At 33.7% G+C, this 26,327-nt stretch overlaps 1 protein-coding gene across 2 annotated transcripts in view; it reads left to right on the top strand.

Moving 5' to 3' along the window:
- LOC106103658 overlaps window positions 1–26,327 on the top strand; it is an 83,017-nt gene that overhangs the window by 4,497 nt on the left and 52,193 nt on the right. The gene's annotated exons all lie outside the window — the stretch shown is intronic.

Here is a 26,327-nt window from a genome sequence, read left to right on the forward strand (position 1 = left end):
CTCAGTCGATTACGTAAGTCCAGTTCACTGACCGATTGTATGCAGCTTATCAGTTTTCTTTGTGGCAAATAAATTGAATTGTACCGTGATTCGCGTGTTTTATGTAAACATTTAACTGCGATAAGTTTATTTCGATTGCTACTGTATTGAAATTTTAAAAGATGAACATGTGCGCCGAATTGATGCGTGGCAGAATAATGCAATTGCGATAATGATCGTAAAAAAAACTTATAATATTAGGAAAACGTGTTACCTATTGTAACGAATAACATAAGGCAAATATACAATACAATAGCAACCTTACAAATAAACGCGGTATAGAGTTAAACTTAGAAATTTAAAAAAGATTTAAAAAAAAATATCTATACATAAAAAAATAATATTTATACAAAATGTATAAACAATTCGTACTAATAATACTCAGTTTATTCCTAAGTTTAACTTATACCGCGTTTATTTGTAAAGCTGTTAGGATTTTAAATAAATAAACTGTTCCCGATATCAATTAAGGAATCAAGGGGCAAGGACAATATCTGACTAAGTCACTGGCCAGTCAAGTTAAACGTTTAGTGGCTATACAAAGCAAAGCCTCGGAAATGGGTCACTCTATGTAGCGAGAGGACGAGCCGCTTCGAATATTTATTACGATATTAAAATAGTTTCGGCGGTCACGTTTCAAATATAATAAACCTAGCTGCGGTTATACATTGTATCTTGCTATATTTTATTTTGGCTTGGATAAGCAATAAAGCATTTACGGACATTGTAGACCGTGTGATGGCCTACAATGTAACAATCCGTTATTAAAATTGAGGATTTTGAAAGCAAAACTACTCCTAATTGTCTTGAGAATGTTATCCAAATTCAAGTTACAATTAGTCAGAATTTCTTTATAATAAATTCATAACAAATTCAAATTCATACAATAAATTAACCCATAATCTATTTATACATTACATTGATTGTATTATATAATTACTGCGTGCGAAGTCACCGCGTACAATAAACGGATGCTTTGAAACAAACTTAGTTTACAAGTAACAATGAATGCATACCCTTCCGACTTAGATTTCCCATAGCCGATGTGCTGGACTCAAGGTCCATTCAACTTTTAACAACGCTTGTGTCTTGTTAAACCTATTATTATTTATGTTAGTAATAACATTGTAGCGAGACTGACTTGAACGAGAATGGAATGCTATTTAAATTTGGTTTTATGTAATAAAATTAAACCTTAAATATTAAAACGATATCAAAAACGGTGGTTACAATGTTGTCGTGTCTCACATCGTTATTGTGGATTTGCTGGTTCGACACCTTTGTTAGCCGTTTGTTGAGCTATAAGGGTCTGGTTTCAAAAATTTTTATAATGTTTTGATAGTATAGAATCATCACATGAAATTTAGCCAATGATTATAGCATTACTAATAGAAAGCGATACTTAATTGTCCAATTTTATTTTTCTAAACTATTCGTTACAGACATTACCAACAATTATTAAAGCTATAAACTAAGATCTGTTCCTTAAAGACTTCAAAAGCAGTAAGTCTCAAGCTGTATTTATAATACAATAAATAATATTAAAGCGCTTAAATAATAATAGGGGATATGACTTTACCGGACATAAATCACTGGTCTTGTTTATATGGGGGAGAAAATTATAGAGCATGTTTCCGTAGCCCGCATCTTTCAGATTTATCTAAGATACGCTGAGATTGGAGTACAGAAGTCTGGGATAAACTATTAGGTTTGTTGCTTACCGGTTGTGTTTGTGCCATCTGTTTTGAATATTACGATATGCATAGTATTGTTTAACTTTGATTTTTTAAGGCTAACTAGTTAAATGTAGAATCATCGAATTGAAATCTTATTAAAAGGCGATAAATTAATCCTTATCGTTCAGTAACTGGCAATATTTATTTAATACTAGCAGTCACCATTAAGAAACACATTCGATTCGATTTATGGCTTCAGTCCCATAAACACAGGAAGGACATTTTATTAACTGATGATAGAAATATAAGGGTTTTTACACTTTTTACTTCCTAATAAAATGTTTTATGACTGCAGATTTTATTTAAAATAATACGAGTATTCCTTAGGTTTCCCATAAATGTTTATTCATTTAAGTGGATAAATGAAAATGTATTTTAAAAATTACATTGAATGTAATAACAATATATCTTCTCTTTAGTACTGTATTATCGTAACTGTCAGTTACATTGTTATTGATTCGATCATCGCAAGTTGTGTTATATTGGAATACAATGAGTGTGATAATAGCCGTGAGACTGTTATAAACTATGTGGCACATAATATGTCTTGTTAGTCCGGGAGCACACCTTTGACGAAATTATCGCACAACTTTAGTGCGATTGTCGATTGTTTCGCAGCTCATTCAACTGTTTGCACAACTAACCGACTAGTGTGCACACCTCTAATATATGCGGCAGTTTAGTTAGAGGTGTGCGCGAGCTCTTGTGTACAATTGTGGATATGAAAACACGATATGTATACTGAAACAGCTGTAATTGCAAATTAAACTACTCGTCATCTGTAATATCGAAGTAACATGAAGTGACAGATTCCTATTATAATAGACAGGTAATACGGTGCTTGATGACGTTGAAAAATAGCCTTACGTTGCCGCGTGGTCAATTCTAAATCCGTTATTATGAAGTAATTATCGGTTTGAATTACCCGACGACTCGGTGAATAACTGGGCCATCAGTAACTGCACTCGACTTTCACTGGCCGTGGCTCATCATAACTACTTTGGCGGTTACAATGTTATGGTGGATTTAAGCCTTTGTAAGCCTTTTGTTTGTAGAAAGTATCAAATAGATTACATTATCTAAGCTAGTAATTACGTTCTGATTTAACTAAATTTTTAATTAGAAATATACTAATGTGCAATATTGGTAAATGTAATATTACATTGTTGAATAGTTTTAGGTTACGTTTGAGTATGTTTCAATTAATGATCTACAGAGGCGGTGAAGGGTGAAGCAGTAATATTTTACAATGTTATTAATCAGAGCAAGTCTCGTATATATATGTATATCTAATGCCGCAGAAGTCGGTGTCGAATTTCGTCCCCAATACCGCCTTTCCTCGCTTCGGTGTATTGCAAGCTATTGAATGACCGCAGTCAATCCGTATTAAGCAAGTCTATGTCAGGTAATCCGAGTTAGCTGCCTTAAATCTAACAGCTATTTGCAAACGTGTAACCACGGTAAATAAGTAAAATTATACCTACTTTAGAATTGTGACTTACGCAGTATGAATAGAGATTGATTGAAGGTAAGCATATATGTAGTTTTATAAATAAATTTCACTGTCGGTATAACAGAAGTTTAAATTGCATTAGAGTTTTATGTATGCACTCTACAAATAGAAAAAGAGACAAAAACCGCACTTGAGATAGTCACCCTCTCGACTTATTGTGGGAACATTCAGACAATGAGCGAGTTATTTTTTGCCCAAATATATTCTAAGAACGAAATAGTTCAGGTAGTCAGCCTAGTAACAAAGACAACAATTTGCGTTATGGTAATAGATATTATCTGAATAAAATTGACAAAGCTATAAAATTAGCAATACAAAAACATTTAACCCCACTTTTGCTTTAAAGGATCCGAAGATCCAGTATTTTCTAATTTATCATTTAAAAAAAATAATAAAACTAAAGCGTGAATTATGACAATCATACAAATAATATAGATGCGAAAGTTTAGATGGATGGATGTTTGTTAGAGTTTGTAGCCTAAACAGCTGGACAGATTTCGATAAAAATAGAGATGCAGGCGATAATCTAGAAACACTTTTGTTTTTTTTTTAATTCAACGCGGACGGAGTCGCGGGCGAAATCTAGTATATAATAAGGGCTTCGGGACTAAATCGCAAAGCCAGGCACGACTTATGGCAGAGAAACTGAAATTGATACGTCCAATGTGAGATCTAATGTCAGGGCACGGATTACTTTCTTAGAATACGATATAGATCGCTTTTAGAACCCATGATTTCTAGTATGACATAATCTATCTAACTCATATTATTAGAGTTTGTAGCCTCAACTGCTGAAAGGATCTCATACATGGCATACATGTAGAGGATAGTCTAAAACAACACATAGGCTGCTCACTTTTGTTTTTTTAATTCCACATGGACGAAGTTGCGGGTGAAACGAAACGTTATGAAATGAACTAAGAAAAGTTATAATAATTTTAATTCAGAGAAATCAGTCCGAGTTGTATCAGGCGTGTGTAGATCGTTATCAAACAAGTGGTTATTATGAGGAAAGAACACGGTTCGCTTATCAAGCGAGTGCGCAATACCGTGTTTCTATAACGCTACTTTTAAATATACGGAGTTTTCTTTAACCTGCTGATAAGTACACTCGTAAATTACATTTTGCCTCAGCATAAGTTCTGCATTTATCTTACAAATATTGAGAGTCTTTATGGGTCACCAATTTTCTTTGAATTTGGGAAATGCTCAAACACTACTATCGCCTTCATATGACACCTTTTTACTTTGAACAATTATGTATAGTTACAGTTAATTTAGTGTAAGCTATATTAATATTATAAACATGAGGCATTTGTGTTTTTGGATTTTTATATGTATTGAAACAACTCAAAAACTACTGGGCCGATTTCAACAATTCTTGCACCATTAAAAAGCTATGTTATCACTGAGTAACATAGGCTTTATTTTTATTTTTTTTAATTTTACGCGGATGAAGTCCTTAGAAACAGCTAGTATAATATGATTTTATAATACCGAGGTCACCAGCAGTTCTCAATACGTATAATATGAAGGATATGCGCCGTATTTGGACGTTGACCGTGATACAGGAACATTGTTCGTGTTTGCAAATTCCTTTGAGATGATCGCCGCATCGCCGGTGGTCCGTGATGAATAGATAAAGGCGATGCTTTGCGCCGCATCTAGACTAACTCACGTCTGGAGTTGAACGTGTAAATGGCACAACGGAAATAGACATTCAATGCGATCCAACGCTTGAGCATAACTTTGCTTTACAAATGCCGAATAAATACTCAATAGACGGATGTTATTTTAGGCCATTTCTGAAGAACTCCTACTGTTCTGTAAAAAGCTAATCGACACACCTATGTACACATACAATCACGAAGTCTTAGTAAATATTAAGTTTTAAATTGGATGGTACTTGTCTGCCTATATTTAAAAAGCATAGCGTTTGTTATCAGAGTTCAACATATTTTTGTCGTCTAGAAGCTCTCTGCAAAAGTTGTACTTTGTAAACAAACTAGACACATTCCTTGAATTCGGACAAGTTCGTGCGGCTAGTCTGGTTCGGTAGACGTGTATATATAATTAGCGTGGGCTGGTAAAGGTCATTGTCACAGCTTCACTGCATAGAAAGGATTCATATCTTTAAATAGACGATACACCCATTGTTCTAAACCTTTCATTACCATCGAGTCTGTCACTTGCTCAGTTTTGTTATGGCAGAAATGTTATTCATTTCTTAAGACGACAATATGTAACTATCTTTCAGCTGAGATGTAATTATAGCTATAGAATATTGTGACTAGAATTGAAAATTGTATGCAATGGTAGGTCGTTTGTACGTTTAGAAAGACACAGAACACTGCAAAGGATATATGAAGTATGTGTATTCTCAGCTTGATATTTGTCTAAATACTCATTATATTAAGAGATAAATAAATAATATACATCACGCAGTAACAGCTATTTTGTGGATGAAGTTATGCATTATCTTAATAAATCAAAGTTAAGAAAAGATTACTTTTAACTTTCTAATATATAAGACGAAGAAACTACTTTAACCATTTAAGTTGCATAACATTGACAATATCAAAACATGAACTTGAAATGCGTACGACGTGCGTAGGAGGTATCACACTTAAATACGTAACTTACGTATAACTTCATATTATGTAAGTTGGGTGACTTAATTTGAACTTGACGTAGTTTTTTTAATCTTAAGTTTATTTACATTTTCTATCCATTTCAGTTATCGTGATGTATTAGCATTATAGTTTGCTATTTATTTAGAGTTATATTTTTTTGATTACCACTTCTTTGTTTAAACGCGTATATATAAATGGTCGGTAGAGATCATGGGGTGTAAGTAATTACGAGATGGGGTTGATGATGTAATAAGTTAGACGAATTCGCGGCAATACACTAGCGCACCCCTCCTGTTATATCCACATGGCGCAATTGCCAATTTACTGCGTCTTGTGCGAATTTAACGTTAGATTGTAAAATAAACGACATAATAAGGCTATAGTTAATTTAGTATGGATATGAAATAAATAAATATTCAATCTCTGCAGTAAATTAAAATCAGACACTAGATTTTAAAGTCTATTTAAATAGGCGTCTAAGTTTCATCAGTTCGTATATTTCAAAAACTAATAACGATGACTTGTACAAGTGGCAATTCGACGGCTGATTGGATTGCAAAAAAAAATAATTGCTATTTTTAATGACATTTGAAAATGTCTTGTATTTTTTCGTCTTGAGAACAAATGGTGCTATCAAGTCAGTAGACTATTATCGTTGAATTCCACTGCCTTAATACATGTTGTCTCTGTTTTTTTTTTAAAAAAGGGATAGCAATGTCACGGCAGTGAAGTCCTCAAATATTATACATTCTAGTGTGGTAAAATGTAAGTGTACAATATGTACTATATTCCAATTTGCTTTTGATATCAATTATCATGTTTTAAACATACCTATCCAGTTTTTGTGGTTTATTATGTCTACCGGTACTAAAGTTACGTATGGTCACCGGTAAATGTGATGGGTTTCTTACATTTACCTCGAATGTTGACAATTAATAATGTCCGAAAATTGTTAATAACTTTCAATTCATTACATTTACCGTAAAAATCCAATATTTTCATCGTTAGCAATTCAGTGACCGTAACTTGAGAGTAGCGTACGCAAGGATGTAAGAATGCTAGCGACCATAATAGCCTTCATTACCTACCTTATCCCGTTAATTAACGGACAAAGCCTTCGACATAAATGATTATGGATATAACCTTTAGTCAATTTAGGCAAGCGTTCTTATCATATGAATAAAACATCTCACAAAAGTAAATAAATAAATAAAAAAAAATGAAATATAAAAAACTGCCAAGTCTCGCTTTCCCTATAAAAGAGTGTTAGATGTCATGTTAAAGCTAGTCATTTTAGTTATTGTCTATTATGAAACCTTGGCAATCACAAGGTCAAAAGTGCCGTTAAGCGCTTCGAGAAAATAGTGTTTGGCTGTGCTCGCCTCGGCGGGTGCACTGCCGCGCACCCAGATTCTCCAAGCATTGGCATATCACACCATTACTATCATTTTACCTATTATATTGTCACATATAGACTAATAAATATTAATAAAAAATAATAATACAAAAAAGTATTCGTACTATTATTAAAGTAACAAAAATTTAATATTGCAACGGCTTGTTACAACTAAAGTGCTAGTGTATTTGATAAAATGCCAACTCGTCTTTAGTCTTGTATTTATTAACAAAGTATAATGTCTGGTTCAAAGTACATTTGCATTATCGTATAAGTAAATTTACATTGACAGCAGATTTATTTTAATACGCCTTATTTTTTTGTTATTTTACGAACATAACAATAGTTACATTTATATGCCACGTCGTAGAAGATAAATAATATATTTTATAGGAACGTCTGCGTAAATAATCAATGCGATGTTTTTTAAAGTTTCTCACAACACTTTGGAGAACACGAACAAGTTAATATTACCCCGAAGCCAAATAAAAGGTGGGGTGAGACGACAGCTGATCGGAAGTAGCGCCCTTTGTTCGTCCACCGCACTGTCGCTTCAGGAAGGAAGGAAGAGGGGATATTATTGGAACCCAACCCGCTTACTGTAAATACATCAAGTTACTACTTAGAACTGTGATCACCTTGGCGTACACTTAATACTTTCTTTAGTACTTCGATAAGTACTTCCAAGTTTTAAAATGTTTATCGTTTTTGCTACACAGTCCGATTTGGGGTTGATTTGATATAAAAATCTACACTCAGCTACTTTTATAGTAACAGTTATGAAACATATTATAGGTCATTGAACGTAAAAATAAATATACAATCGATTTTAAGTAACTTGTTTAATGGAATTGCATCATGAAATCACAATTCAACTGTTCAGAAAAACTTCTCGTAAGACTTTGCAAAAAGCTATTCAATGTAAAACAGTTTTATGGACTTGGATATAAATACATACATATGTTGTCCTGATACGTGTTTTATTTTGGACCGTGGTTACGAAATTTTATCGGCGGGTCCCCCATTGTCCCGTATGAAATATTCGTATTTTTTATGTGGTATAAAAGCACGAGTTCCATTATTGAAATACGTTTGGCTGTACAATCGCAGCGGCGTGCGCGCAACGATTGTTCGAGATACGCGGGAGGTTATTCAGAAATTCGGCTTTTGTTACGCACAATACACGAAGTATGTACCACACCGTATGCCCACCTTGTCGATCTTTTTAAAACTATAATTAATGATTTCCTGACAGCCTGACACACCCGAAGTATATCCGCTCACAAGTCCATCCTATTATAAAAGCGTGGTAAATTGTTATTCAACCAAGTTCCTAGTTTGTCGCAACCTTTGCATATCATGGAATAAAACCTTTTTTTTTCTATTACACTGACCGTAAAAAGCTACTAAAATGATACAATAAGGATCCCACAGAGTTATTCTTACCATTAATGCCTTTTAAAGGAAAAAATAAAAACATGGAATTCATGGTATTAAACATACATCAATTTCGATTAAAACCATATGCAATTTTCAATTCATATGCAATATCTTATGGATGTTATTCATGGCGCTACATAAAACTATTATTATTAAAACCATAAAAGAGCTACAGTCAGTTAGATATTAATATGTTTTAAAGTAGATAGCAATAAAACACGAGTCATTTCACTGGTTTCAAGGAACTTGGAGTGCCTTCCGTATGAGTTTGTGGTTGAGACGCAATAAACTATTTGCGGAAGCCGCAGAACTGAACTCTCAGCTCCGTCGCTCGCTAGCGGCGCCTCGTCCTCTGTCGTTACTCTCTATGATCAATAAAAATACTATTTAAGATATTTAGATATTACTAGTACTAAGAATTGCTTATGGGAAAAATAAATCATTATTTCCCAGAGCATACTAATTCACTTTACGGAGTTAAAGGTGAAATCTAATATAGGATTGAATAAACAGAAAAAACTACAGTTTACTCTCCTTTGTACACAGCAATAAACTAAACAAATGACAGATAAAGATAATAAAAACTTAAACATGTGTAATCAGATGGAAGCAATCTATCTAATGGAACGCACCGGATGAGTGACACAGACGACACGGGAACGCGATTCTATTACGTACGACTTGGATATCGCGTCACACACATGCCGACTTACACCATACAATGATTTATAAGCATAAAAAAGATCAACATTAATAACACTTGTGGTATCAAATCACGATACTTTTTTGCTTTAATTATCCGCCCGACATTTATGAAGTCTCAAATGTTTACCGGAAGTCGTAATATGCGTCATTATTTTTGACTTAAAATTGATGGGAGATACTTTCTATTTTTAGTTTTAGGAAAGAGTTGATATTATTTAAAAAAAAATACCCTTTAAAAAAAAACAAAAATAATTGAATCACGTTTTCATCTACGTATTGCTAACATAATACACGGTAAAGTTAATGTTAACCCTGTTTAATGTAAAATGAAAAATTCGGGCACGTCACTTGATATCACACGACATAAAGACATACAAGTGCGGTCAACGACCTCGTAAACTTGTAGCGATTTTGATGGAGCGTTTCGGTTATCCAGAAACTTTCATATTCTGCATAGCAATAACCCTCATTAGCGATACCGGGAGATGCAAGTCGGCGGCGGTCAAACCTGCTTCCTCGTCAGTCCACCACAAGTTCACGCATATCGTAATATCCCGCTCTCGTAAACACGCTACGGAAACAGGTTAAAAATTACTTACTTAACAGCTTTTATGATAACTAGTTCACCAAAAACATGCATTTTGATATTTCGTACTAAAGTAATATGAACTATGCACTTACCATTACAGTATTTAGTAGCTATACTTGTAATAAAATTCATAAGCTCTGTTTGTACTTTTAACACTTATGCAAACAAAACAAGTCGTCACAAGTATTAGGGATATATGATTCAAAACACGATTATACATACATTACATTGACAAACCACTACTAGTGTTACAAATAATAAAAGTAAAGAAATAATATTTTTACTGTAGGTACCTGTTAAAATTTGTTCTTGGTGCTTTCAAATTTTCATGTCTCCTATTATCAGTACACGAAACTACAATAAATTCATTTCGTAAATAAAATAGGTTGGTAAGATATAAATCTAAAGCACGACTATTTAATCGTCTGACAGCTGCGGCAGCGAGAAGCAACGTGAAGTACGAAACATTGTTCAGTTCGCAGCACGTCTTCTGAAGGCGAAACAATTGAATTGAAAATTTTCTATTAACTTCATTACAGAGCATGACTCAACGGCTCTGTGGATCATTCGTGAACGATAGAAATCATTACAGACTTTATGCAAGATGTTTCGTAAATTCTGTTATTTCGATACAATTATAACGTCAGTGAACAATGCAATATATTTTTTCATACATGTCCCATGTTTCAATTTCTTTTATATTTTGTTGAATCTTATATGGATAGCAATATATGTGTTTACATGCAGTGATGAGTCATAACCCGGTATAAGCACTTCGATTTACGAATTGTAGATAAATGCAGTTTCGATAAGTGTTTTAGCGTAATGGACGCCGTAAATACCAAATCTCGCGTGTTCTATTAAACATTATACTCGAGTGTTAAATAAATGTATAGTGTACGAGTATTTATTAAAGAAAATAGGTACTGAATAAAATTCAGATATGTTACAGTAACAATGTAAATAAACTGAAATATTTTATAAACAATTTAGTACTGCGTTGATTTGTAATTGCAGGACAATCTCTAGTTTTGTTAGTGATTGGGTAAGGATTATGGCAATCGTAATTTCTTATTGTAATGTCGTATACAGACAGCTTAGTCCCTTCAGATAAGTTCTAAAAGAACAGTATCATATACAAAAATCATTGAGACCAGTTGCTCATAAAAAAACTGTTTGCCATTAATTTTACTACCTTTAATAAGTTATCCGTTTAAACTCATACTGATAATTATCTTTTAATGAAAAACGGTAACAATCAACTTTATAACCTCAGTTTAATATTAATTTGCTGTTTAATTCCAGCCATTACGAATTATTGTCAGACTTAATAAAACTCGCTTTCTTTACGTTGTCATAAAAATGTACAAAACGAATTGAAATTTCATCATGCTACAAAGTATATGAGTTGTAAAATGCTGCCACCATTTTTGTCCATATTCGAGTTATGGTGTGCAAGTCGCGAAGCGGCATTTTAAATGACGTTTAAAAAAAGATAAGCAACGTTGAACGTTGCACGCTATAAAATGACGGACCAAAATTTAATACCATGTCCTCGAATGACATGCTTACATTGTTGTTACTATGGTAACCATGGTAACCATGGTACACACGTCTATTTCTATCACTTACCAGTAATATAGCAACGTTATTACAATTTAATTTCACATATACATTCTCATGAAATATGTTGGCTGTCGATAAATTATAGCTTTCCCGTCTTTAACTTCAAAAACTGGTGATTTAAGTTGAACGCAGTGGTGTGTCGCGGTGAACGAACCTTGTACCGTACCTCGCTTACTGGTTTCGGCAGACGATTTCATACTCGAGTGCATATTGACCGTTTATGGGCGTGAAACTTCGCCCGGTCCATTCACTAAAAACTGACGATCGTCTCTCGAATTCTAAAGCTATAAACAAGACGCTTCTCCGAACGTTATTGTTGCAGACGAATGCATAATTGCATAACACATTTTATTAGCTGCTGCACTCCGATTTTCGCTTTTGAATTCGATACCTTTGTGATTTTAACTGTGACTATTATATTAGGGACGTAAAAAGGACAATCAAAATTTTCATTAGGTCATATAATTGTCTACAAATCGTATTCGTTCATTTACAACGTATAGATAAATCGTAATATCTTATCATCGAAGTGTTCACACATTTGATAAATACTTTAAAACGCCGGTGTTAATCCTTGTTACTGCAAGCAGCTGCTATTCTAACAATCAGTGCAGCTTACCGAATTATTAAAAGCCGTAAAACGAGTTCTGCTTGAAGGGTGAGCCACCCCATTGTGGATATACGTGTCTAAAAACTTGCATGATCCTTTTATTATTCGAAGCAGGCGAGGTAAACTCACTCCATCGATTTTTACGTTATCTGTATGCATATTTAAAAATATTACGCTACACTACCTTTATGAATATCTTTATAATCGTGATTAGATAATTGCAAGACTATGTTGGATATAGATTATAATTGTTTTTGAAATGCCTTTGCTTGTTCTTTAGATTAATTATTTATACAGACTGCATAATCCATGTAGCGGTATCTAATATTTTTCTTTTATTTTGTAGCGTGTTGCAATGTTTTACGCTAAGCCCACTAAGCACGGACGACCGTTAGTCGCCCACCTGCGGTAACCCGTCGCCCACTGAACCGAGAGCGACATACGACAAGCACGTGCATCGATATTAACCTAACATTCTTATTGCTTAGCAAATAAATTAGACAAAGAACCGGAGGTAGCAAATTGTATGGGAATCTATACTCATTTCAGTGGGTAAGAAGACTTTTTATGGTGTGGTAACATATTTGACACGAAAAATAACTGGCCATTTGCAAATAAAAAGTAAACTCGTTTTCCTCTTATAGACGAGAATAAATTTTGATGAATAACGAATAAACCAAAATGGCGTCTCAAGTGTGACCTGATCCTCAAAGTGCCATCTTTTTCATCAATCGTTTTCTTATTACGATTGATTACTTTAAAAGGTGAACGATTAATGAATTAATGCAAATGCTTATCTAGACAGGAAGAGAAATTAACCGACACCATCCGTTAAGGTAATAACGTAATCAACGTATACTTTCTACACGAAACTTAAATATGTAAACACGTGTAAATCAAACATTTGTGGAACGCGCCAGCACCGATGCAACGCAATGCGTCGATTTATTATCGTAACTCAAACAGCATGGGAGATAAACAGGGTAGCCATGTGTACTCGCTTTCTTGAATTCCTTGCAACACTGGTTCCAATCACCGTCCGTCACTCCATCCAAATAACCTCTGGCATAATTGGGTTAAAACTACTAAAGTTTTGTTGGTTGTAGAGCCAAGCGTTAACAGCTGGCGAAGGATAATATCGGCCAAGAAGAATTTTTCAGTCGATGCAATTAGACTTCCTTTACTTCACAAAACTGAATAATTGTAAATGATTTAAATTTTACATATTCAACTTACCAAAATCCATGTTAACAAAAATCTGTCTATAGATATATATGTGCTTTACAAGTTATTCATACGATTCTAAGAATTATCACAAGTTTGAAGTAAAACTTCCCTCATTTTCTGTAAGACTGGTGACCCTATAGATAATTGATATGAAATCGTGACGAGCGATCGCTTTACGTAGACACCCGATAGCTTGACACCCAGGCTGGCCACTGGCGTAGTGCGTTCGTGTAATAATACCTTATAGCCAGCAAGTCGCCTTCGACACAGTTCTCACAGCGAGACATATCACTATCACGGTTGTCTGGCTGCAGAATTAATTATTATGATCTGTCGGAAATAATAACAAGATAACAATTATCTCGTCTACTAGCAACATGCCGACTATACAGAAGTAGCAGAATTTATTGGCCATCTTTGCACTGCAAACATCTACAAAAACCACTGCCCTATTTCTACCAATTTACAAGTTAACTTAACAATTCTGTAGATTTTTGTAGTCATCTTTTTTACTGTTTAAACTTTATTAAATGATAAAGCGCGTTGCGTTTGATGTGTGACAAAAGTACTAGAGTGATTGATATTTGACAATATATAATTAACCAGGATTCTCAGAAGACCTTTCATATGCCAAACAAATATGCCGGTACGTCTATAGCCAACTTAATCATGAATGTTTAGAAAACAAACACCATATGAATAATAATCTAGTCTACATGCCATAATATATGATTCAGTATTCTCAGATATATTATTTCCTTAGGAAACTATGGTTTAAAATGAATTAAAATAAATTCCTTTCTAAACTACATAAATAAGATACAAAATTTAATTTCGTTTCTTATTAACAACTTCATCATTTGCACTCATGGTTAATTGGTCACTAAGGATGATTCTTATTGCAGATTTACAACATCTAGAATTAGGGTGACCAATTAAAGACTTATAGGCAGTTAGTAATATAACAACTTAATATTACTTTTGCAAATAACAAATGAATATAAAACATTCTTATAAAACAACGTCAAGTACTTAATGAATGCTTACTTATGAAGTAAAAAATGTTTTCAACGCCGATGTGAAATTCGCGAAATGAAATACGCCGAGCCATCGCCGCTAATGAAGGGTCTCTTGCCGCCTGCAAATGAAATTGCGAACAATAACGGACAATAAATCATAACTTAAACTTACAAAGTCACGAAATATTCCGTTACATTTTAATAAGTTTCTAGAACTCTCCCGAAATAAGCGATATTTACAATTTTGTTGTTTTATCGGCTATAGGTTACTTAAATTAATTTAATCAACTTAATTTTAATAACAAGCTTACCTAATTAAACTGTTTTATTATTCTGTGTTAAAGCTTATTTATTATTCTTTTAACGAATAAATTATTGTCATGTTGCCAACCAATTAAAGTTTAATTTAGTATTGACATATTTTTATGACTCTAAGAAATTATATTAAGATAAGCTTTAGAAATCAAAATAATAATAGCCGAGCTACTTTGTGAGTTCTTCTGTTCTATTTAACTATATTAATATGATAACGCGTAAACACACACTACTTCTTGGCGAAGGATGTCAGCAATCACAGCATATTTTTGAATAATCCTTTCTTTAATAAAAAAGCCCTACACTTACGACACGCTTTAAAATACATTTTCACGCTGTTAAACTTAGAGGGTAACTACATTGGAAAAAACCTTCATGTGGGAAACGGACCATAAACTACAAGCTGCCAACATCAAGGAAGCAAACCTATAATGGTAACGGTATTTTTGACATTTGCAATTGAGAATAACAATTGATAATAAAATAATGTTTTTATAATTTCATGCGGATGAAGCCGCACGGGAACAGCTAGTTGTACATAAATGTTGTCTGCAATTTATGATGTCAAACGCCGATACTGTGGTAAGCAAATAACTTGTTTTGTGCACAATGGCGTGGCCGGGAGCCGCAGCGCGTGCAAAACAACTTATTTACGCCGACGCCGCCGCTGTGTTAACTAATCGAATTTATCACGAAACTGAGAGCAATAACCGTAATAGATGCATGATTTTTTTCCATCAACCACAGCTTTGATGTTCGTATTTAACGGATTTCGTTTAAACTTTTTTAAAGAGCGTAAGAACAACACTTATGATATTCTATAAAATGTTTGATAGCACTTCTAGTATATAAATATTCTGTTATCACAGTAAGTATATTTAAAGGTGTAAAGTTAATAATGTATATGTAAATAGTGTTCAGAAAGTTATTACCTAAAACTTTTGATTGACGTGTTAATGCTTTATTTATGAAGAGAAGTTATGTTTGCTTTTGTGATTGACAGCAAGGAACTCGTAAAGCATGTTTTATTTATACTTCTTTCGAAATTTAATATTCTTTTAAGGGTGTTTATGTAATAAAAGATGCATTTTACTAAACCTAATGTTATTAACGAATTCTAAAAATGTTCCAAGTTGTAAGCAAATTGTGTTCTGATAAAAATTCCACAACCTTTCCAGCATAGTTGTTTTGACGGGAAAATGTTCGAAAACATCGAACTTTATATGTTGTAGGAAAGGATGGCGCTAAGCCAAAGTTGCATTATGATGTAAATAAGGCGATGCCACGTACAATGGACGTGGGTGCGGGAAGCGGGGTTGACGGGCTTCGGCACGAATATTAACAACGTATCCCGCACTTTCTTCCAGCTTGCATACACATCTATCTTATTGAGTCTTATCGAGTCCGTTTAAACAAACTACCTAAAAATGTTGATTTTTTACTTTAATATAAGGTCAAAAATAATTATTACGGTGATACAAATTATAACCTTATGCTTTATATTTTTGGTATATTCACTGGATCAGCGAAAATGTAATAAATTGGGCTATACATTTATATCTTGAAGTTAAAAGTAAAACTAAATCAAGGTTATAAACAGTATCAAACAATATTTGCACACACTCATGTTATAAGATATTTTGTGATAGGTTTACAATGAACTTTATTTATCTGTAGCGATAGGCAGGTGCAAAAATAGAACGCAACCACCTGCTCATACTGGTATCCAATTATTATCACTTAATATTCATATTAACTTTCTAATATGACATAAAAATCAAATATGTGAGTAGTTTACACCAGATGTCCACTAACTCTCGTTTCTGATGTTTTAATGGTGTCATCGCTGATTTTAACTAAACTATAGTGATTTTAGTTGATACCGTGAAATACTACAAATTACTAATACTAAAACTGCCAAAGTTTGGACGTATTGAGGTTTTAAAATGTATCTCCAGTAGCACCAATTAAATATCGGAAAGACCTACTGAATATTTTTTTGAATTCAGCAAGAAGTTAGTCGCGGCTAACAATCTAAAGTAAATGATTGTCATAGAATTTGAGGATTAAAACTAGAATTGTAACGTTATACAGAAAACACATAAATGTTTTCTAAGTTTCTCTCTGCTAACAATTCGTTCATACATAATTCCTGTTTGATGGATAATAAAATGGAACAACGAATGCCATGGGCCTGCACTGTTGCGTAGTCAACGTGGGTGTAGTGTTACCAGCTTACGTGGAGAAAGCAAAAGGTAAGCGTTCCATGTAATGCTTTGGTAGGTGCCGACACACGATCCCTTCCAACAAAGTCGAACTTGGCTCATTGTGTTTTAATCATTTCGCAAGGTTTATAGGAATTGAATACAAAATATCACACGCTTTTTAATACTTCTTACAATATATTGAGTAGGAAACTAATTCGAAAAAATTTCTGTTAAATTCTGTAAGTTCTAAAGTTGAGATACTCAACAGATTATTTTAAATAACATAAAAAATATGAGAAAATAATTAAAGTGTGTAGTCGAACAAGACTCTCTCCATCATTCGTAGCAACAAGGCACCTTCATCATTCAATCTGTGAGTGCATTATGCGAGTTATCAATCAATAGGACCGGTCTCAAGTACACGGTCAAGTTCGATAACCTCGCTTCTCTTAACCTCCTTTTTGTCACTCGCTTATTAAAAACTCTCTTGTGTTCCATTTACAAAATAGGTTACTGCATGCACTATCTTATCAGAATGCGTACGTTGAATCGAACCATGATAAGATTATTTAATAAGTTCGTATGTAGTATTTTTCATCATTTATTGTATTTAAAAAAATACACTGTTCAATTTATTTATATACTAGCTTTCGCCCGCGACTCCGACCGCATGGAATTAAAAAAAAACTTAAGTAGCCTATGTGTTCTTTCAGACTGTCCTTTACATCTATACCAAATTTCATAAAAATCCGTTCATCCGTTTAGGATACAAACTCTAACAAACATTCATCCATACATCTAAACTTTCGCATTTATAATATTAGTATATCTATGAGGTATCTAGATTAAGATTTTCGTATTTTGTTCCTGAAAGTTGATACAAATTGCCTAATAATTGAAAACTGTAATGGTTAAATGTAACCTAAATAAACATTTATGTATACATGTCAAATATACGATATGTTAATGCAGAATTGATTATTATTATTTTATTAATTTTACGTGACTAATTTAAGTAGCGCTGTTACAAGAGTACTTTTGAGCGATGTAACATTAAGATATAATAAAACAATTCCGCTAAACGTATTCCATATTTGTAATCTGCAAATTAAACGTTTCATTATACTTCTCGTTGTAAAATGGCATACGTGACATATCCTCGTAATGGACAGGGATTACGTAATCCCTGTTTAAAATTACGTTTCCGTTTCCCTTAACGAAGAGATCTTACCATTTTATCCAATTACACTTTATGTTCCGACGCGGTGTGGTCGGGAGATTATCAAAATGACGCAACGACCAACGCCTAATTCCATATCACGAAACATTTTTTGCCGCACTTAATTTAGTAATGCCGCAGATTACGACGTAGCATTTTTATTTATTCTTTTCGACGAAGTACACAGATAACGTGCCAGTAATAAAATATAAGGAAGACAATGTGAAATAATTGTTTATTACGTGCTTATATTACGAAGGTTAAGCATCATTATAAGTTTACATAAATTTCATTCATGTTAAATAATCAAATTGGAAAGCAACGTAAGAGATAGTCTTCAATCTAAAAACCATTTACTCATTAATTCCGTCTAAGATATTATTCTTTCGAAAAAAAACATCAATTGGTCATTTACTTACAAGTAGCACTTTGGAACTCGTGACGTAAACATTTAGAATACAGTTATAGTGTGGGCAGAGATCACAGACGTGTTTATATCAATCTGCGGCAGACCTATCCGAAACTCCCACGAACCTATTGTTCGTTAGTCTGGTTTCACAACGTTTGTTATTCGGAGTCGCCGGTACTTCCTTTATAAAAATATTTGAAATTTCATTAGGACCCTAAGCCTAAGACCTAAGTCCCTAGCTGGCGAGACGATCAGAAGAATATGCTATTATGTCTACACCTTCACTTTATGTTAAATGTAAAGTAGATTTCGAGATATCGAGCAATGGAGACTTCGTTTCCATTATAACTTGTGTAGCTTCAAATATAATTCTTTGTTAAAACAACAAAAGACACTCTGAGATAATGTTTGGTGTCTGGCCACTTAAATCACCGACATTTATCATTGAAAAAAAAATTACGAGAGCGCAGCGAACAAATGAAAAATAAGCACAATCATGAGCTGTCAATGTTTTTGCGTCCGTGAATTGCAATTTGATTGAGCGCAGATATCTGGGAGACTCATTTGTCTGTATCGTAATACCTTTCAATTGAAATCTATCGTTCTTTGATTTCTTGACGTATTATCTTAATCTAAAAGTATTTATTATGATTTAATACTAGTAGAGTAGTGCATTTTTATCTGCCTGGAATATTATTTCCTATTACATTGTCCTACAACAATAAAATAGTAAATAATTGAAGCGTTAAAATTTTACCTTATCTGTGGTAAGCTCTTCGTCGTCCTCTCAGCGCCCCCTAGCGGCATAAAAATAGACTCCTCTACGTGTTCTTAAAGGTAATCAGACTGCGTGGCGGTGCACGTGCTAGGCGCTAACTGAAGAAATACACGCCCGCCCTTACATACTTTTATTTTTAACTTGCTATCGGTAAACAACGATAAATATGTTCTTACCTGCTAATGAAGTGTTGTTATAGCTAGCTTGAAATATACTACGCCTAAATGAAGTAGAGATTCAATTCTTTTTGAAGTTAGAGTTTTTAAGCGCTCTGGGCTAAAAGCCGCTAGTTTTATTGCAACGAAATTTTGCACAAACAATAAGATGAAATCAAGATTCGTCGAAGTTTGTTAGATGTTGACATCAGAGAAGCTATTTTGATTCTTTTATAAAGTCTATTTTAAAAACTACCATTGTAACAACATTGAATAAATTATTACAATACGCAAACATATTACATACGCTAATGCTAGGTCAAATGTCGTATTTCTATGCAAAAGCCTCTTGAACGTTTCGGATATAGAAACCAGATACGGTATTGAGTAGCGAACGATAAGAATTACAAAGATGAGAGACGTGTATGTAGTAAAATATATACTAAACGAATATAAAAAGGCCACGCGTAAACTATTTTTAAGTAATTTATGTTTTATTTTGTCGAAAAAGTGTGTAAGTTACCTTATTTCAGTACTACTTCCCTTGTGAATATTACACAACGTGGCCAAAAATAAAGGTACAAAAATTCACGATTTCATTTGTCCAATCGTATTCCAACCATAAAGTCCCTAGAGTCCATTTCATAAAATGGTCGGGCCGCATATCCATGATGTCAGCCAGACATTTAAAGGAAATTGCGATGTCTATTTTAGTACTTTATTTCTGCATGGCGGTTCACCCGGCGCCCGCGGCACCTCGCCTCGACAAAACAAACACCGACTCCATCATATCGTAGACGAACTTGAACCCAAATCAAATCGACTGACCATATTAGGATGACTGACGCTAATGTCCTACGTATCCGAACCAAACATAGCTAACTCTCATTTTCTATTGCATGGATTACTTTTACATTCAATTTGCTCCTGAGCGATAATTTTAAACTTCAAGCGACTATTCATTGTTATTGAATGATTAATTTTTCTATCGTATTAAGAATTTGTATTAGTATTGTGGCTTTTCTTGAATTGTAAATTTCTGCCTATCCACCCCTGCTACTGGCATGCGGATGATCTTAGGATCCTTAGGAACCCTTAGGGGATCTCACCGAAATTCAGCACTGGGTACCTCAGAGAATAGCAACCAGCATTCAAAGCTAAGCGTGGACCTTATCCGGTCAGCATTGCAATGCTCAATATAATTTTCTATTTAACAACGTTTTTTTATTATTTCTGATTGTGTTTTAGTGTTGTTAGGGATTGAATGTTATTTTATTTATTTATTTTTAAACAAATTGATATTGTATACTGAAGCAACAGCAGTGCAGCATGGTCACTACTAAATAACTAAATAAATTCTTTATTATTTCACTTTTGAAAACATACATTTTATGAGAGCCTTGGCACTGCACCTACACTAGGTACCCCTGTGCTGCATGACCCAATAATTATACCGCCGCCTGCTAAGGATTATATCCAGGTGTTTTTCTTCTTTGCTGCTTTTTAATATTATTGTTTACACTATATTTATAAAACTTTACGCTCTAATAAACAATAAAATCCAGAACGTTTTTATACCAATTTCTTTTTATCCAGCTACTTGATACGTCTTCAAACGTCTCTCAGCTTTAAGATGCTATTGCACAGTAAAAGGGCCGTACGGTTTTACGAGAGGCGGCTACCGGTGTAACCGTTAAATTTGTATTGCCTCTTGTATTATACAATGGCTTCATTCAAAAATAGGTGACGGAAGCCGATTCATGTTTTAAACGCATAAATCTTTTCTTATGCATACAATTTTGAATCTTAGTGACTTGTGACGAAGTGTTATTGTTACGTGAATGATAAAATTACCATTGTAGAATAATTAAAATAATATACTGCATTGTATGTTTTTAATTTCCGAATGGAACATAAAACTGAATCTGTGAAGATAATCTATTTCTATTTCTTGATGACTAGCTGTTGCCCGCGACTTCTTCCACGCAATAGTAAGATAAAAAATAGCCTATAATATGCCCGTCTATGTCTGCTACCCTTCAGTGAAAGTCCGGTCAAAATCGGTCCAGCCGTTTCGGAGATTACCCACAACAAACGCGGCTTTCGGACGTCTGATATTTTTTTTTAAAATGCGATTTTCCTTATCAGCAACGTAAGTATATCATCTTTCCGAAATCTGGAATTCCTCTTTTGATATTACAAACAGGCACTCCAATTTTATTACATGTATTGATAGAAGTTTTAAGAAAAAAATAATGAAACGTGTGTTTTAAAGCACTTTTAAGGAAAGAACCTCTCGAATGTGGATTCATGTTTATTAATCTTTTACCCGTTGCAAGTTTTAAATATCAGTTCTCTAAGCGTGTAGAGTTACCATTGTTAAAAGCATCAAAGAGTTTGACACAGAAAAGGTTGGTAAAGTAGCGAACCGAAGTGAAATGCAAAGGTGAAAGCCTAGCAAGTCCTAAGTCACGCTCTAAGGATTCCTTTTAAAAGGTGCTGAAACACGAAACACTAGGTAAAACCACTTCTGCTATACTTAGCGATCGTTGCCACATACTAATGTTACTGAATTTCTATATTATACAAAATAAGTCATAAACACAGTAGCTTCTTGTAAAGTATGATTCGACCTCGCAATATTTAGGTCAGATGAACGATATTTATGCGAATCACGCTATTGTAATTTGAACAACCAAAACAATGGAATTTACATCGATAATGAAAACACAAATTAAATCACAGAACAGTGAAACGGAAAGAACCATTCAAATTTTAAGTGCCATTATCGAATAAAACGTAAAAGCAATGCCAACTTTAGAGCTCGGCATCTATCCGATTACATGTAATAAGGAATCGGTGAATCAGAGTGTTGGACTTAAATTAATCGTTCACCGTACTCGTTGAATTTATTTGTTTTTCTCCGAGAAATGATGCATTTTATGTGAGTTTTAATCGCTTTTATAAAGCTCAACTGGAACACAGGGCCATAGGTGATGTTTTATAGCACCACGCTTTTTGTTTTCTTTTTAATGACCTTGAGTTTTATGGAGTATAATTATGTTTGTACTTTTAACAATTTTAGCCAACAGAGGCACTTTTTGTACATCAAACATTTTTTGGAAAACCAATGCTCAGTTGAATTAAACAAAATGTATGTCCAGAATACGATGTAAGGAAGTAAATATAGGAATAAGCTTCACAATTTCAGAAATGATATCATTTTATCAGGATTCACAGCTAGAGGTTATGTTCCAAATTTACTTTATTAGATTTGACACGCAGGCGTATTGCAATATGCCTTAAGAGGATATTATTAGTGGGGCACGTACTTTGATTCCGTTTATCTATTTATTTTATTATTTTTTTCTAACTAAAAATTATATGACACTAAAGCTAACCTTTCCATGTTTTAGGAAACATTTAAATATAAACACACTTTAAGGTACCAAATATTAAACAATTGTACCATAAAGTACAGATAAAAGATCTGACCAATGAACCATTCGATATTATTCCATTACTGACTTGAAAATAAGAACGTACTTTCGACAGATGGTCGTGTCTTTTTTGTGGCATTAAATAGATCCCTCAAACGTATGACCGTTTTATTCGCAGTATAGACAGCATATTGATTCTCGGGCAGATGGCACGGAAGCCCCTTCAAAATTAGCAATGCGCCTCTTGACATTTAGTACCTCTCGTCAAAGTATGTCCAACTGTCTTGTTTTTTTAATGTTGGTAACATAATCCCGCTCCCCACTGTTGCTTTTCACTTTGTGATATTTTTATTCGATAAATAATTTAATTACAACAGATGTTGAATATTTTTACTTTTAAACAATCACAAAATAAACTTTAATTTGTAAGCTAACATCAATTGATTTGTTATTCTGCAAAAGATGTTCCTAAAAGGTAAAGAAAAAATTTAATTGATTCATAGAAACAAACGACTACAGAAATAATGATTTCCTTTTTATAAAGCTTTCATAAGCTTCGAAATGCTTTCGCAATAATTTGAAACTACTAAAATATAATACTAGATATTTAGTAGGCGCCATATTACGTACGGTATTATTAATAGTTTTGTAACTAACATTTAAAATTACTATCACACTTTAATATTTGCAAGAAAAACCGGTCTGCAAAACTTCGTAACTTCCGGTCAGCAAATTGTTAAGCAACAAGACAGTATACCAGTTATCTAAACATCTTCTAATAAACAGGTTCTGATATTTGCAATTTTTTTAGCAATTGTTGGTCACCCCTTTATCATAACGTATTGAAATCATGAAATGTTCTCACATTTAAAATGCGATGTAACAAAAACATTTCTATTGGTTTAAAACTCATAGAACTACATAGTATTAAAATTTTAAAACTAGTATTTAATAAAAAAAAAAACTGAGTACAATTTACAATATCTTACAATGTAAAATTCATCATCAACTTGCCCTTATCCCTTATGGAGGGTCGGTACAGTATGTGCTGCTCCTCCATAAATCTCTATCAGCCGTCATATGTGAATCCACTCCTTTCTTAAGCATATCCTCTTTCACACAATCCATCCAATCTTTCTTCGGTCTTTTTCTTCCTTTGTAGCCATCCACATTCATTCTTAACACTTTCTGGTTTATGTTCCCATCGTCTCGTCGCATAACATGTCCATACAATATCTTATACTGTACAATTCTTATGAAATATCTATAAAACTTTAGGTTTTAGCCTAATTGCTATATTGTAATTGTATTTATTAGCCTTTAACCTTAAGTAGACTGTTTATATTAATTAAATAAAAACAGCAAAAAAAAATCATGCAATGTTATTGTTTGCTGATCAGATGGAACCGTGAAAAGCCATTGTGTAATCTTTTATAATACGTTTATTTATAATCCCACGTAATATTTACTCTTGATGTTATAAACAACCGTATGAGTGTTCGATGTAAGATTACTGAGTCACTTGTACCTTTATTTTGTAACGTTAGACTAAATAATTTGAAATATATACTCTAACTTACTTTACTTCAAATTGTACGTCGAGCACACTATGTATACACTAAGGGAGACCCTTTAACAACCCTCAGTGCAGCTGTAATAATCTTTTTCGCTTACTTTACCATATTGAGCCAATCTTCATTAAGCTGTCACTTTGACAGATGTCCAACATATATTCCGACCCAAAGTTAACAGGAATCGAAAGAAATTAATTATTTTATATTAAGTATAAGTAATTAATAACGTCAAAACATTTAGGCGGCTCGTTCTGAAATGTTAGGAGTTAATTAGGAGATCCCTTAATTACTCAACTCGGCCCCGCAGACGTAATTAGCGAAGCGCAGATTTCGGCGCGCTGATCGGAACAGTTTTTATAATGCCACTCTCACGAGTTCTCGTTTGTTGTATTTTTTTAATGGTAAATAATAATATGCAAAAGACCACATTACTAAATTAAGAAATATAGAATTAATGAGTGATTTTGATACAACCTTACAAACATGCTGTGCGTCTAAACCAAACCACAACTAATCGTAATCAACGATATCGTTGCTTATCCATTTTGAGAATGTAGGTCCCAATAACTTGTACATTTCGCAACCTGAGGCTCTGAAGTCCGCCGCACTGTGTCACCGGACACAAGGTTTCCTCGACCGTTTCCGCCGCGGGCCCGTGAACACAGGCATTTAATTACCTTGCACCGGCCATACCCCGCTAGTTATGGCCCATAAAACTCCCTTCGAAGTCATCACCTTAATTTGCCTCTGTCGACAATTAATTCTTTTTTGTTTTCGCGCGACTCTAAACGGGACAATGAGCATAACACGTGCCGCTGTTTCTCGAAAAACAAAGGACGACTATAATGATGTAAAAAATAAAACAAAACACGAGCGTGCGGCAGTAAGTGAATTTATTCTGTTGTCAGATGTTCTCGTTGTGACAGATCCTTGACATTAAAGGACAGGTGTCGTTGATAGAATAAATTATCTTTGAAATATCTGATTACTGGCATGTTAATGTGTGAAGTTCTATCACACGCTACCCGTTGTATTATTCCTGTCATGTAAGGTTACATTATCCTATGGTTTGGTACGGCATTAAAAGAGGGAATCAAGAATTGAATCACATAAATGGTTTGCTACAAAAACGCCTTAGTTATAAGGCCATGCATGATTTAATGAACATTTTCATCAATCAAATCTTTTACCATTCACTACCACTAAAGTGTTTGGTTGAATACGTATTTATTGTTCAAACGAAGGATTACTTAATTTGAAGTTGTAATCATTTAAAAGTAATTATATTGCACGTGGTCGTCAGCCGTTTATTTTTAAATATTTCCCCTCTGCTACAAATTATAATGGCCATTGTAATCTGTGCAATGAGTTTAATAGTAATTTAATGCAAGGGGCGGCATTAATGGTTGTACGCATTATCACGCTTATCAATTTCAAATAAACTTATGATGTAAGCCAGATGTCCCTAGCACGATCATTTATATTCCGTCCGCAACACGCGATATTTTTGTCATATAAATATTAGTGGTGCGTTAATGCATCAAAAATATGTACACGTGTTTTGAATTAACGCAGCAAAGGATTTAATTTGATTTAGAATTTCACTGTCATGTTAAAAAGACGAATTGTCTTTAGTTGCAAGGAAATCTTCAGCTGTTTTTGCACTAAGGGTTAGACAATTTATAACACCTAATCCG

Source organism: Papilio polytes, unplaced genomic scaffold (genome assembly GCF_000836215.1).
Source record: "Papilio polytes unplaced genomic scaffold, Ppol_1.0 DF823731.1, whole genome shotgun sequence".
Classification (NCBI taxonomy): domain Eukaryota; kingdom Metazoa; phylum Arthropoda; class Insecta; order Lepidoptera; family Papilionidae; genus Papilio; species Papilio polytes.